The sequence below is a fragment of the Aythya ferina genome, assembly GCF_964211825.1.
Source record: "Aythya ferina genome assembly, chromosome: 1".
In the NCBI taxonomy this organism is placed as follows: domain Eukaryota; kingdom Metazoa; phylum Chordata; class Aves; order Anseriformes; family Anatidae; genus Aythya; species Aythya ferina.
The window spans coordinates 100,133,034-100,147,743 of NC_140296.1; the positions used below are offsets into that span (position 1 = coordinate 100,133,034).

The 14,710-nt window shown below is 38.3% G+C and overlaps 1 long non-coding RNA gene across 1 annotated transcript; it reads left to right on the forward strand.

The window, feature by feature from the left end:
* Positions 1-5,910: 5,910 nt before the first annotated feature.
* On the forward strand, positions 5,911-8,755 carry LOC311426688. The gene is made up of 4 exons (XR_014686971.1): positions 5,911-6,248; positions 6,470-6,896; positions 7,451-7,560; positions 8,421-8,755. It is a non-coding gene; the product is annotated as an uncharacterized lncRNA (long non-coding RNA).
* Positions 8,756-14,710: the final 5,955 nt, after the last annotated feature.

Sequence of the window (14,710 nt, forward strand, 5' to 3'; positions counted from 1 at the left end):
GAGTTGACAGAATATAACTACTTTTAAAAGTAATCTGAATGGTTATACTAACATACTCCAGGGAGAAGCATGGGAGGGAGCTATGGAAACTATGGACAAAATGGAATGTGGCAGTGACAATCTGTTCAACAAAAAATAAGGAGTAAAATTAAGCAAAATTACTTAAATCTTCTTCTTATTATTATTCTTAGTAAAAATACATTCTGATTTACCACAATAGTAACAAAACAATAAACAATTAATGTTTTACAATTTAGTATACAGATGTACTATGGAGAGTTCTTCTTGTTTTTTGTTTTGGTTTTCTTTCCTATTTTATTTTATTTTATTTTATTTTATTTTATTTTATTTTATTTTATTTTATTTTATTTTATTTTTTACTTATATGGTATTTGTTTCTTTTTCTGGTTGTTTTTGTTGTTTTGTTTTTTGGTTGTTTTGTGGTTGCAGAAATATTTATGATTCTGGTGATGCTAATACCTAGCATTATAATGTGACAAAGTTATTTTATTTAGGCCTCAGTCTTGCAAGAAGTTTTGTGTTGCTGAACCCACTACTTGTATGTAACCCTACTGGCACCAGTGGGGTCAGTGTGAGCAGCAAGATGTCCTTTCACAGAAAAGCTTGCAGGATTGGGTTGACATATCTCTTCATAGATATATACAACGTATTTACACAGTGACAGTCATATACAAAGGCTGTTTGACAGCAGTCTGTGGTATAGTAAATTTCACCTGCTGTCTTCAGCCTCTGCATTGATGTTCATCCAAAAAAGTGGCTTTCTTTTTATGATGGTAATTATTTATTTAAGTGCCAATCATTAAACTGTAGTATAATAATCACACCATTTTTTCTGTTTCCTAGACCAGATAATGGAAATGTATTTGTGCCTTTTGATAGCATGCCACTCTACTTTATTAAAGAAAAAAAATCTTCAATGATTTGTCTACAAAGCCTGTTTAAAGTATTTGAAAGCTTTATCATGACATGCTTTTCTGCTCAGATATGCTCAAATACTCATCTAAAGTAAACTGGAGATAATATTTGCAATTCACGTAAATATTTTAAACACAAAATTTACTATTGAGATCACAATTCTAGTGAGGGTTTTATATGGGTGTGTTACTGCTGAAAATATTCAAGTAGGTGGAGCACATGGAGAGTATGTAGGGGTGTTTTGAAGTTGACGAGTCAGATAGAAAGTCTCCTTAGTTCTACTTACGCGGTTAGACCTAAAATATTAGCATCTTTGCTCAAATCTGAAAGATGATGAGGAACATCTTCCCACCATTTTACCTCTGGAGTAAAACTGCAGTGAATATTTGTTTTGCAGCCATTTATGGCCTCACCATCTCTGTGTAAGCTGTCATAGGAAGTAATAATATCTTCATAGAGTAATGTTGTGTCTGCTGGGTGATATTCATTCCTGATTAAAGAGCCTCCAACAAAATTTTACTGAAAATGTCAAGACCCTACTTAGTCCAGTTACTTTATGGAGGGGTGCAGAGAATGCTACAAGAAGGGCCCCAGAAGAGCCCAAGTCTCACTGGGGTTTAGGACAAAAACTGACTTCAGTGGGGCCTGAATTTCATCCCCTCATCTCAATGAGGCTCCACATGTCCTCATCCCATCACATCACCTTTGTGAGCGGACACCTTGGTGTGAGTGGAATTTAAATGTCCTGATAGGCTCCTGCTAACATTTTGCACAGGGAAGGCTTGTCTATCAGGAGTTTGCAGTGATCAGAAAGCATGGATAAAGATATCTGATCACGGTTTTATCCCATACATTATTATGTGCCCAGAATTAAGTAAAACATCCCTCTAATTAATTCACTGTGGTTGCAATACTTTAGGTAAAGATGAAAACATTCTAGGAAGTATTGTCTCTTCTTAAATCAGTTTGTTTAACTTCAGATAGTTGTGCTGATCCATGCAAAGCTACCATAGTTAAATGGAAAAAAAAAAAAAAAAAAAAAAAAATGGTTCTATCCCCTTTTTCAGTTTTTTTCATATCATTTCCTGGAGTACCCAATCCACTTGACAGCAGCACTGTAGTGGTAGGGGAAAACACTCACTAAACTTTAAGTGATCTTCAATATTTCTACTGCACATATAAATGTGTTCTTAAATCATTTCATTTGAACCTGAACCAGAAAGAAACCTTCCTACTACAAATTTGACTTTGGACCAGGTTCTGAGAAGTCACAGTTTACTTGTCTCCTTCTCCTCTTAACAGGCATTGTGAACTTCATGATGTTTGACTTTCAAACTTGAATATTGGCCGTTTTTAGCCCAGACAAATTAAATAGATATTTATTGCCAAATTTATATTGGCAGTTTTACATCACAGGTGAGATTGGGAGTGGGCAAGATGACCAGCTGCAGTGCTGGCAGAATTAAGGAAAGCTACCAAAGAGAGAACAGGTGCAAGAGAGTGAGCTGTGAGAGTGCTCAAAAACTGGGAGATCCTATAGTTAGTAGTGGGGAAAGGAAAGTGGGGAGATACTAAAAGAAGAGAGGCTGCTGCAGACTGTGAGAACTAGAGAATGGGATGCAGTCCTACTGCATCCTTCAGGTCTGCTGTGTAAGTAGGCTGCATTTTTCAATCTAAAACGTAGGGTTCAGAAAAGAGGAAAGAAGCCCTTGGGGTCACTACAGGTTGGTGACATACATATAAAGCAATCAGATTCCCCATGAAGATAAATTTCTTTGCTCATGGTGTAAAGTTCTCACAAAGAATTTTGAGCAAAGAATTTTGACAAGATTAAAAAAAAAAAAAAAAAGCTTTCCTGCTACAATGAGCACTCAGTATGTATTTGTATGCTGTGTATAGTATAAGCTAAAGCATACCATATATTGTTTTTTTTATTCCACATGTTGTTAACAGCCCACTTGCGATATATACCACCTGAATTATATATTGATAAGTTAGCTACCACCGGAGCTAGTTTGTTTATTGTTTCAAAACCTTATGTCCCTATGAAATGCTGTGTATATATATATATCTCTATACTGTAAAAAGAAGTAATATCGCAGATGATGGTTTTGTATTTATGAAAGACATTGAAAGTATGGCTTAAAGTATATCAATTATTTGTCACTCTTCACCATTTGTATATTAATAGTAAAGATACTTTTACTTTAATGAAGTGTTGTAGTTTATATTTCTTTTTGCTAAGTGTCTTTCTGTCAAGGATGTCTGATTCATTAGGAGAATTATTGCCAAAAAGCATATAAATTATTTATTTTCCCCCCATTATAGAAGTGCTGAATAATACTCAAGCAGATATGCAATTTATTATTCTCTTTTCTGTCATAATACATCATTGTTATTAAAAACTATTATTGTAATATCCTGTGTCTCCAGCAGCGTTTGAGGATAAGAAAATTCTTTTCCCAAAGAATAAGTGCAACATTTTAAAGGTATTTAGTATATCCTAGAAAAAAAGATGTTGTCAGCAAAAGCTAACTTGCTTTGCCAAAGTTTGAGCCTTCCAAAAGGTTTGTAACTATGTCAGCAGTGCCAGGTCATAACAGGCTGGGCATAGTCTGCCATGAAGTGGGCTTTTATGTCATTGTTGATTTGTATCCCTCAGAGATAGAGGGTGAGTGAAGCACGTTCCAGACAGCACAGTTTAGCCACTTTTCTGAATTGGCAGAGCAGCAGTCATGCCCTCTGTTTCGTTAGTGCTGAAATTCTAAATTCCCAAAGAAACTTGCTAGATTGTGTATTAGTGCCTAAGTTTCAGCTTTCTGAATGCAACCTAAGCTCTAACTAACTATATGAGCCAAAGGATTGAGGGGGCCATACATAGGAGGAAAAGTTTTGCACAAGTGTCCTCATAGCTTTACCTTCTTCATTCCTTAAGCTCTGGTATAAACATATGTCTTAGCTGTGTGATTCCTTAAGTGTGAGTGACAACATCAACAGCTGGCAGAATGGTCTCCATGTTGTATTGAAAAACTCAGCCTGAGAGAATTGATTTTAGTTAACATCAGGGTGCCACTGAAAGTTTTTTTTAGTTTCTTTTTGTTTAGGTATGTGCCTTGCTCAGAAAAAATCAGATTTCATCAAAAGGTGCATAAATTCAGTTCAGGCATCTCAATAGTTATCTGCTCAGTGCACTGATAAATCACCCTTTAATTTACAGATGAACGGTAAATACAACTATTGTGAATGACTAATTATACAAAGATAATGTCTGACACCTTCAGAAACGATCAACTTTTTTTTTTAATTCAGCCTTGATACTATACATCCTGCACTGGTGTATTTCAGACTTGCTACTCAAAATACAAGAAAAAATATTTAAAAGTGTTTTCAGATACCCTGATAAAGACAATTTACTTACCCATGTCATTGCTAATAACCTAGACACAGATAACACCGCACCAAAGAAACTAACAAAACGGAAAAAAATGTGTCACACCTTGTATTCTTGGCTAATCAAAAGATAGCTAATTTTCTCATTTGGGCCCTGGCAGAGCACGATAAACTATATCTGTAAGTTCATTGCTATGTGGAAAATGCTTATGCTTGAGGATGAGGTTTAAACTTCCTTAGTCATTTATTAAACGTTACCAAAAAAAAAAATTGTAAAATTTAAATTTCAGCAATTATTTTCTTTCACAATCAGTACCAATATAAAATATTGTCAACAGTGTTACTGGAAATGCAGTATAAAATACATACGGCAGTAGATTGATCAGGTCAGGCAGTGAATTTTTAAAATCCATTCATGCACTCTGATGAGAAGATGAACAAAAAGTTTTGATTTAAAGACAAAAGTTTGGTTTTTGTTTTTTTCTATTAAGCAAAGTCCATCTCTTAGTCCAACTAGTGATGGACAAATTATAACTCATTATTTTCAAATGGAAAAAAAAAAGCAGTTTCGTTGTCCTAGTTCAGGACATAATAAACAAATTTTACTTTGGCACAATTTTATCATGGGGGATGAAATTTATCATTTATTTATATCTGAAGGGCTAAATCATCTTTAACCACTCAAAACATGCTATGGACTTCTGAGACACTTTCCAAAACAAGTAAAAAAAAAAAAAAAAAAAAGAAAAGAAAAGTTTTTGAAACAATGGCTTTCAAATAGATTTGAGAATTACTGATATCTTTAAAAATAATATATATATGTGAAATGTAATGACTTTTTGCACATAGTGTACTGCAAGTTTAATTAAAAGGTCACTTGCAATGCAATTTAAACTATCAAGTAGGGCAGAATGAAACTGATGATGTATATTATGTGGTTTCCTATGCAAAGCTTTTCATTTTAGAGGAGCTTTGTAATGAAGCCATACCCTAGTGGGATGCAAGTGTTAATTGTTACACTGGAGCAATGCTTATGACTTCTTGGTATTCATGATGTGCCCTGCTGCAGTGTTTTGTTCTGTCCTTGTATGTATAAAGTATATATTTAGTGGAAAGTAGTCTCTTTTGAAAATTAAAGATATTCCATCTGTAAAATATGATTTTGTGTCTGTGAGTGAAGGAAAACAAATAAACACCACTTGCATAACCTGGTGAAATAATATACAGCTGTGATATCACTGCCATGTATACTGTCAACTATATTCTTCAACAAGGCAACATAAACCCCTTAAGCTGAAACACACTATGACCATCTGAAGGATCTCTGTTGTTGGCTTGTGCTGAAGGATGGGGACCTAAAAATGCTGCAACTGTAACCAAGTGTTTGATTATTTCCTGTGAGCTTGATTGCCATGTCAGTCTGGAACTGATGTGGATCCCACTCGGTATCGTCTGGATAAGGGCACGTCAGGGAAGCAGTAATGAAGAGACATAAGAGTCATTGAAAGCAATCCATCACTTACTGATGAATTTACTGTTAGTATTGGATTTCTCTGATATTGAAAGATAATCCTGTGAAGGTGCTATAAGGGCTGGCAGATCCCTGGGACTGGGGCACCAGGGCCTGGAGGCAGTTCTTGTCCCATGGCCTAGCCTGCAGCGGGGCACCAAGGGCACAGGGGCAGCCTCAGCACCAGGCGCCTCCCTGGGGCAGTGGCCAGTTTGAAACTGGACAGGCACAGGGCAGGGCTGTGGGGAGCTGGAGCCTGGCCTTGCTGTGGCCTCAGCGGGGCAGGGGCTGGTGGTCCAAGGACTGCTGTGGGGACCTGGGCCTGGGCCAGGGCAGGTGGGGGAGCCCAGAGGGTGGTCAGGGATGGCTGCGTCCTCAGGGCCTGGGAAGTTGAGTGGAAGTTTACAGGCAGGTAGGAAGTTTATGTACCCTCGGGGTTTAAGACTTAGAAGGAAAAAATATATATTTATTTTGGAGATGAGAATTGTGTAACTGTCAATTGCCAACATTTTAAAGTAGTATGATGTTGCTCAATCAGATAATTTAGGTCAATCTTTCTCGGTTGATAAAAGTATAGTACTCCAAGTAGATTAATCTGTTTTAACAGATGAATCTTGTTATATTTTGCATTAGGTCCTTGAGAGATAAGCTCCACATAGCTCAGAATTGTCTTCAGTGGAAGAGCAGAAAGCTGCCAGGGAGGCAGGCAAAGCCCGGGACTGGCGTCCAGAAGGTGCCGTTTGCACTCCAGGAACTGGCTGCTTGGGCTGAGCAAATCAAGTGCCAGGAGAGAGTAATGTTTCTTTTCCTCTCCTTTTCTGTTTGGTGCTGAAGATTTATGGACCCATTTATCTTACTGATTTCAGTGAGACTACGTGCAATAAATATAAGAACAAGCACAAACTGTTTGCAAGATTTAAACCTTAGATTAAATGTGGGTTTTATTTGGTCTCATGGCAGAGAAGCCTTGCTGCAACTTCACACACTGTTTGTATGCCTGCATTTGAACACGTTAAAGCGTTCACTTCTTGCGATACAAATTTTACTGATCACTTGCTGAGTACCAAAGCTGTTGCTACTACTTGAGGATGAGGGCATTAACCCAGTCTTGGGCAGAGCACATTTTCTTTGCACAGTGCTCCAGTGCCAGGTCAGACAACACAGACCTATTACCAGTGGTCGTGATGCTGTTATCTCTGACCCAATTAATTCTGAATTCTTTATCCAATTGTGAAAAACTGAATGTTTATGTCCAGCTCCAAGAACACGTTATCTTGACTGATTATGCTGAGATGTATAACATGACCATGACAGTTCTGCAGTGCAGTCAGTTATTTATACGTGAAAATGAAATTACAATTTGGCTTATATAGACATATAATATTATATCATTATATGTCTATAATTATATAGACAATACATGTATATAGACAATTTCTCCCCTATAGCAGAACATCTAACTTTCCCTAGAAAAAATGAAGTAACATAACAGCCAACAAATGAAAACACTAACTTAGTAGCAGTATTTCCAAACACATTTGTACTGAAAACATCCTTAACTACCTGTAATTGCAGAATTAACCTCTTCTAGGATTTTTTTTTTCTTCTTCGTAGGTAGGCCCTTTAGAGGATGCCACTCAAGCTTCAAAGGGGTTAAATCAAAACAGGCTGTATGTGGTGATTTTGCAAATAGCTGGTGTTTGCAAGTTCTCTCTTTTCTGGAGGTAGGTATGTTTTGCTGTTGTTAAAGCTTTCTTTTTTGTTTTTAAGAAAATGTGTTATTGTTGGAGTGACTGTAATGGACAGGCTTAGTGATTATTGGCATTTCTGCAGTATTTTAAGAGTACCAAGCAAGCTGGGGTGGTGAGCAACCATAATTCTAACCTGAAAAAGTCCATAGTCAACACAGAAAATGGGAGAGGGAAGGAGGGAAAGCTAACATCATAAATCACCAAAAAAATAAAAATAAAAATAAAAATCAGTACTGGGACAAGAAATATAAGTTTAATACTTTTTAATCACATTTCATTCTGAGGAGGAGTAGGTTGAGTGAGGAGATGAGCAGAAAGACTTCAGTAAAATGATGTAGAGTTAGGCAAGGAATGTATTATTAGAAGGTTAGTAAGAGAAATGAGAATAAAAGAATAGGAGAAGATTATTGAAACCAACAACACTCATTTGGTGGCAGATTTTTTTTTTTTTTTTTTTAAGTATTGAAAAGCAAGTGATAAAAAAAGATCTCTCATGCTCACTGGCAGAAGAGTGAAATATTGCATATATACCATAATGTGAAATATGTTTATCTGATTCGTGTCAATGTGGAACAATGCTAGGGCCTCATAATGAAATGTGACCTTCTGTCTTACATACCCTTGTATGAATAACCACAAGTACAAGAGAAACAGAGTGGTCAGTGTATATAGTTCTTGTATCTTGCAAAAGAATGGTCTAGCAGTTCGTGTTGATAGAGGGTTTGAAGGGTAAACCTTGAGACTCGGGTCTGAGAGATAAGAGAATAGGGGGAAGTTTTTTGAGACAACTGCTGACTATTGCATGAGACACAACTTTCTGACATCTGTCCCAGAGAGTACTAAATAAGGAGAGGGGGGAAGCTGAAGAACGACCGAAGGACAAAGCCTGGGAGGAAGACTACAAACGTTCAGTATGAGTGACCCCCAGAGGAACCACGAGAGACTGATACGCATGCATCCATGGGATGGTTCAGGTCCTGGGTAACTAATTATAATAACCCTGCCTTTTCCAAAAGTGGTGATGAATATGTATTAGCCTAGGAGCATAAAAACCAGCAGTCTGATGTAACTTGTGTGCGTCTCGGTGGAGCAGAGACTCCCAGCGCACCCAGCACTGTTTGCTTACCTCTATTCGTTTAATAAATTGTAAACTTTGATTGTAACCCTATTTGGGACTTAGTCATTTATTACACATAACATAACATATATACGATAACAATTCCTAATTTGTGCTGCTGTGTTGAGGGGTGGACAGATGCCTATGCAAAAGGTTTTTTGGGGATGTGTGTAGACTTCCTGATCTGATAACTAGATGGTGATTAGAGTAGGGTTTTCCTAATTCTTCGTAAGTTTTTGGATATATCTTGTCACTCCATTGCTAGTTTTGACTGGTAATGGGAGGTTTTCACGTAGTTGATATATTTCCTGCTTTGAAAGAAATGGCTTTGGTCTTCCTCAGTGGTCTTCCTCAGCGTTGTGGTTACGGTCTTCCTTAGTGTGCACGGTGGTGGTGGCCATCTCGAGTTCTCAGTGAAGTCCTGGTCCTGCCTTACCTTGTTATGCTGGTGAAAACTGACAGGCCTGTAGGGTGACATTAGAAATAGGTTTCAAATGAGAAACAAAGGAGAGTAAACCCTGAATTCACACCTCTTCCAGTTTTTAGCCTTGGTTAATAACGATGTAATTGACTATTTCTGCTAAACTAAGCTTCTCTTTGTGGAGTTGTTTGTTCTGTTTTGTTGTTTTTGTTTGTTTGTTTGTTTTCCCAGATAGTCCTTTGGTCTTCTGACCTGCTTAGTGTTGGCCTATCATATATTACTGAACACATAACTGAGACTGAAGCATTTTCCTTGTTTTGTAAGTAATTCATTTCCTTCCTCTCAGGCTTTATTTCTCTAATTCTACTGACAACCATGGAGCATCTAGGTGTGCTGTAAAGCCCTGCCCGAGGTGGAATTTTTGCAGACCAGATTAATTATGTTCCCTGTGTCTTTTCTTTTTATGGATGTTTTTAGAGTAGCCTTGCAGATGGATTAAGCTCAATTTGTGTAACTGGATAATTATTCCTCTATGTAAGCTTTTCTCTGGCAAACTTGAATCTTAAAAAAGACAAACAGGAGAAGTGTGCTGTTGCTTCTTTCTCCCTCTCTCACTGCACAGACCATTTCTTGGACTGATGGACCATTCACAGCTGTATTCATTCATGGCTGCATCACATCACTTCCAGGCCTTACTATATCCTCATAACAACTTCATGCCTTAGACTTCAGAAGACTGTCAGTCAAGCAAAAGGTTATGTTTGAGTCTTAATTTGTATGTTTTACTTCAGTAATTTAGCTGAAAGAGTAGGCAGTGACAGAAGAGTGCTGGGCCACAGAGTACAGTGCGTCATTAGAAGTTTTTGGTGGTACTTGTTTTTTTTCTGAGATACTGCTGCCTCTGACAGGTGTGCCCAATTTGTCTGGAGTACTGAGAGAGAACTTGATGGTGGGCTGCCAGGCTTTGCAAATGTTTACTTTATGTGAATTTTTGTGGGTGTGGTCTAAGACTGCAATAAGTATACACAGAGGTTGTCAAAGGGCACAGGAGCAGTGCCTCACTGTGAGAAGGCAGGTGATGAGTCTCTCATGCCCCTTCACCAGCAATTTCTGTGGCTGGGGAGCATGGCCATGTCACGGTTGGTCAGCAGTGATGGTGCCAGCGAAGCACTACCCACAGCTTCTCTGGTAACAAGGATTAGGCCTCTTCTACACAGTTAGCTGCTACTGAGCTTGCAGGAAGCCCTGATAAAAAGGTTAAATGATTAACTTGACCTGCCAATTTTACTGGAACAAACATATCTATTGGAGTACTTCTGTTTTGTTGTCTTTTAAATCGACTTATGTTTACTTGGCTCTTGCCAGACAGGCTTACAGAACAACCATGCAATATGGGTCATTTAAACATCTCTTTAGTACAGCAAAATAACAGGTCCCAGTTTCAAAAATTGCTAATATGTGGACCTTTGATTTTTCACACACTTTCTTTTGTTAACCTTCATTCATATCAGTTCAAGTGAGTTCAAAGCAAGCTGTGATTTTCTACAAACAAAATAGACTGCAAATATCTCCCAATACCCTGAATGCATTGCAGTAATATTGTTAAGATAGTAGTGGAAATTGCTGCCTCCTCACAGTCAAATTTTTTGTTTGTTTGTTTGTTTTAAATCGGTGTATTTAGGAATACAAAATACTCCCTGAGAATTAGTTCAAATTCACAATAATTTTTGTGCTGCATCTTCATTATAGCTAGATTGATCACTACTTCTTTGCCTTGTACTGGGAGTCTGTTAACAAGAGATTCTCAGTCTCATTGGTGTGTGCTAGCATGTATTAATCAGGAATATATTAGAATATAGCTTCCAATGATGCAAATTTACAATAAAGAATCTTGCAGTGATGGTTACAATCTCTTCTCCTTGCTACTTCTCTGCCACTGTACTTATATTTAGGCTGCCATCGCATAATCGTTTATTTAAAACTTTAAAGAATTGTTTGGGTTGGAAGGGGCTTTAAAGACCATCCAGTTCTACTCCCCGCCCCCCCCCCCCATTGGCAGGGACACCCTTCACCAGACCAGGTTGCTCAAAGCCCCATCCAGCCTGGCCTTGAACACTTCCAGGGATGGGGCATTCACAGCTTCTCTGGGCAACCTGTGCTAGTGCCTCGCCAAACTCATAGTAAACAATTTTTTCCTTTTATCTAATTGAAATCTACTCTCCTTTAGGTTAAAATTGTTCCTTGTCCTATTGCTACATGACCTGGTAAAGAACCTCCTTTGTGCATTGAAAAGCCTCTGTAAGGCTTCCCCAGAGTCTTCTCCAGGCTGATGAACCCCAACTCCCTCATCCTGTCTTGGTAAGAGAGGTGCCCCAGCCCTTTGATGATATTCATGGCCCTCCTCTGGACTCACTCCAATGGTTCCATGTCCTTCTTGTGATGGGTCCCCAGAGCTGAATGCAGCACTCCAGGTAGGGTTTTGTTAGAGCAGAGGGCAGAATCACCTTCCTTAATCTGCTGCCCACCCTGCTTCTTATTCTGTTTGACCTTAAAATAGGATAGGAGTGCAATTTAAGTTTTTATTAGATCCAAGTTAGATGGATGCAGACTGCTTACACATAACCTCTAGGCCCAGCTTCTCTTCAGAATTGTTACATTCCATTACATGTTACTCTGTTGTAGTAAGAAGAGACAGCATTTTCCCAAAGGAAAGATTTTCAGCTTGTTAGATACAGACACATATATATGGCTTGCTTTTTTGTTGTTGTTGATCTTATTGTTGCTGTTGTTTTGGTTTGTTTGTGATTTTTTTTTTTCTTCACTGTATTTTTTTCAGTGAGAAAAATCTGTGCTTGCACATGAATTAAGATAGATTCGTTACTTGCTGCAAAATATTTCAGAAATAAATATCATAATTGCTTCCTTTTCATCACAATATTGTACCAGCCTGACTGTTTTTCCCAGCCAACCTCCTCAGACCATCCAGAACTGCCAAAACATCTGAGATAATGCACATTCAATTACAGTATTGTGAAGATGAACCATCTGTGCTAGAGTATCCAGTGTTGCATGAGAATGAAAATAGGAATAATCAAAATCCCAGCTAGGTTGTTATAAGTCCCAACGTGACATAAGTGAATTGAGCTAAGTCAGTCCCTAGCATTGTTAAATAACCATCATGGATTTTACCACTCATAATTAAAGCCAGAATTAGAAAGAGGATGTCGGATGTGCTGAGATCAGAGGGAAGTAAATTCCTTCAGCATGCTCAACAACTGGTAGTAACTTTATCAAAGCTTCACTTTCCTGACGGAACCAAATTCAGACCGTATTTAAGGTGTGTGGAAGTAAGCTTTCCTTCCACTAACCTTAGTCCACAGGGATGGAGAGGATAATGGACACTGTTCACTCTCAGTGCTTGTGCACTATCCATGTTTTCTTAAGCCTCGCCCTTAACTTCAGTAGATCTGTCTTTATAAAGATATAACCTCTGCCTCTTATCCTGCAGTATCTCCCAGATTCCTATGACATGGAGAGGAACAAAGCTGTGTGTGGAAGATGGAAGTGCAGTTAGTGCTTTATATTCATCGATGGTTTATAAATAGGTCTACCTCTCAGCGCAGCTCTTTCCTAGGATTTTTAAGTACAGGTATTCGGGGTTAAGTGTGCTACATTTGCAAAGTTAAAATGATTTTACTAGTATGCAAGAATTAATATGTAGAATATGCTAATTTAAGCCTTTTTTTTTTAATGTTCCCTAGATTTTTACCTTTTGTTAAAGATAATTAACATCCTCTACTTCTGCAGCAGCACAGAAGACTGAATAGAGGGAGAAGAAAAATTTTCACTGCCTAGTTAGTTATTATCCTAATGACAATCCCAATGACTTAAATAGGAATGCATTGTATACCAAATGTTAGCTAGAGATACGGAACAATTTCTGTTATTTGCATACTGTGTTATGTGAAAAATGGAGCAGAAAAAAAATGGAGCTGGGAGGCAGAAGGAAAACCTGGATAGTGGGCTACTGAAAAGAGAGTTGTTCCATAAAAGTGAAGTCTTTTATTATTATTATTTTCTATGTTTCCTTTCCCAGTCAGAAAATAACCTCTTCTGTGATACAATACTAGCCCACGCCAGGGTCTGCTCATTTTGTGAGTGATTTCCTGTTGCAATATAGAGCGGATAATGAGATGTTAGAGCCATGTCTTTGTGTGGATAAGAGGCCTCTAGATGCAGAGCTGGGGTGCCCCAGCCACTCTCACTGACCCTTGGGTTTAGTTGGGAACACAAGCGACCACCTCCAGCTTTGTCTGAACTCACTGGTGACAAGGCAATCTGCAAGCATTCCCGCTCTTCTCACCTGTTTCTTCAGCACAGCTGCTGCAGGAAATCTGTAGAGTAGCAAGATAAGCTCTTTGCACTCGCTCATGTTTCAGGGACAGTGGTTGTTAATAGTTTCACATCACCCTGTGATACCATCTCTGAGCAGGAAAAACACAGCTTTGGAAGGGGCTGCTCTGCTAAGAATTGTAAGGCCTGAAACAGAATCAGTGGCTTCCCAAAGTGCTAGTGGGCATTTTAAGACACGTGTCCCTCTTCCCTCTGGGTCCATTTAAAACTGGAGTGCTGTGAGCCTTGTGTCCTAGGTGGTTGTTCTGAGCCTGTCTCAGGGCAAGGCTTCCCTCCATCTTCATTCACAATTTCCATCCCTGAAAGGACACCTAAATGTGCAGGCTTGAGCGTCTTTTTTTTTTGCATGAACCAGATGATCAAGCTGGTGGTGTCTGCTGATAAGGCTGACGTACATCCAGCTGACTGCCTTGAAAAGGTCAGGCCTTCGCAAGTCTTAATGCAGGCCTTCTGCTCCTCTACCATGAAATTTCATATCTAATGTAGTCACTTCTCTTTCCCTACTGCAGAAAACATAATTTGATTTTTTCATAACTCACAGGCTGCCATGTATAAAAAGCTAGTTACAGAGGTGATGAAGCACAAACTTCTTAAACTGACCTTACAGTTGATAAGGCCAGTTCATAATATATTTAATAAGGATTTTAAAATACAGGAGAGAAAGCATCAAACTTGTTTCTTAGATTGTTTACCAGCAAGTCATATGTCGACCCCACCATGTTAAAGCTGAGGGATTCTGAATCATTTTATAATTCATCATTGCTGTGAGACAGGAAGTGACAGTGCAGACACAGAATTAAAGGTCCTAAGTCTGCATTCGGAGCTGTTTTATTGTCTACAGGTTTTTGTTTCTTTGTTTTTGTTTCCTGCTGTAAGGCAATATATTTAATCTTTTTGTTCCCCGGTTCAGTAAATACAGCACAGTTGTTTTCTTAATGTATTATCCCATCTCTTGTCAATGGTACTTTATAAGATTGCAGCTTTGGACTTCCAGCTCTTCTGATGTCTACATACAGAACTGAACATACTGGGATGTGCAGTTTATTGACACTATTGCACTGTAGTTCAATATCATAAACCAAGATGTATATAGTTACACTCAAGTTATTGTTATAAACAAAAGAGAATATGCAGCATGCAAGAGAAAGAGACAAGAATTTATTGCTAACCTA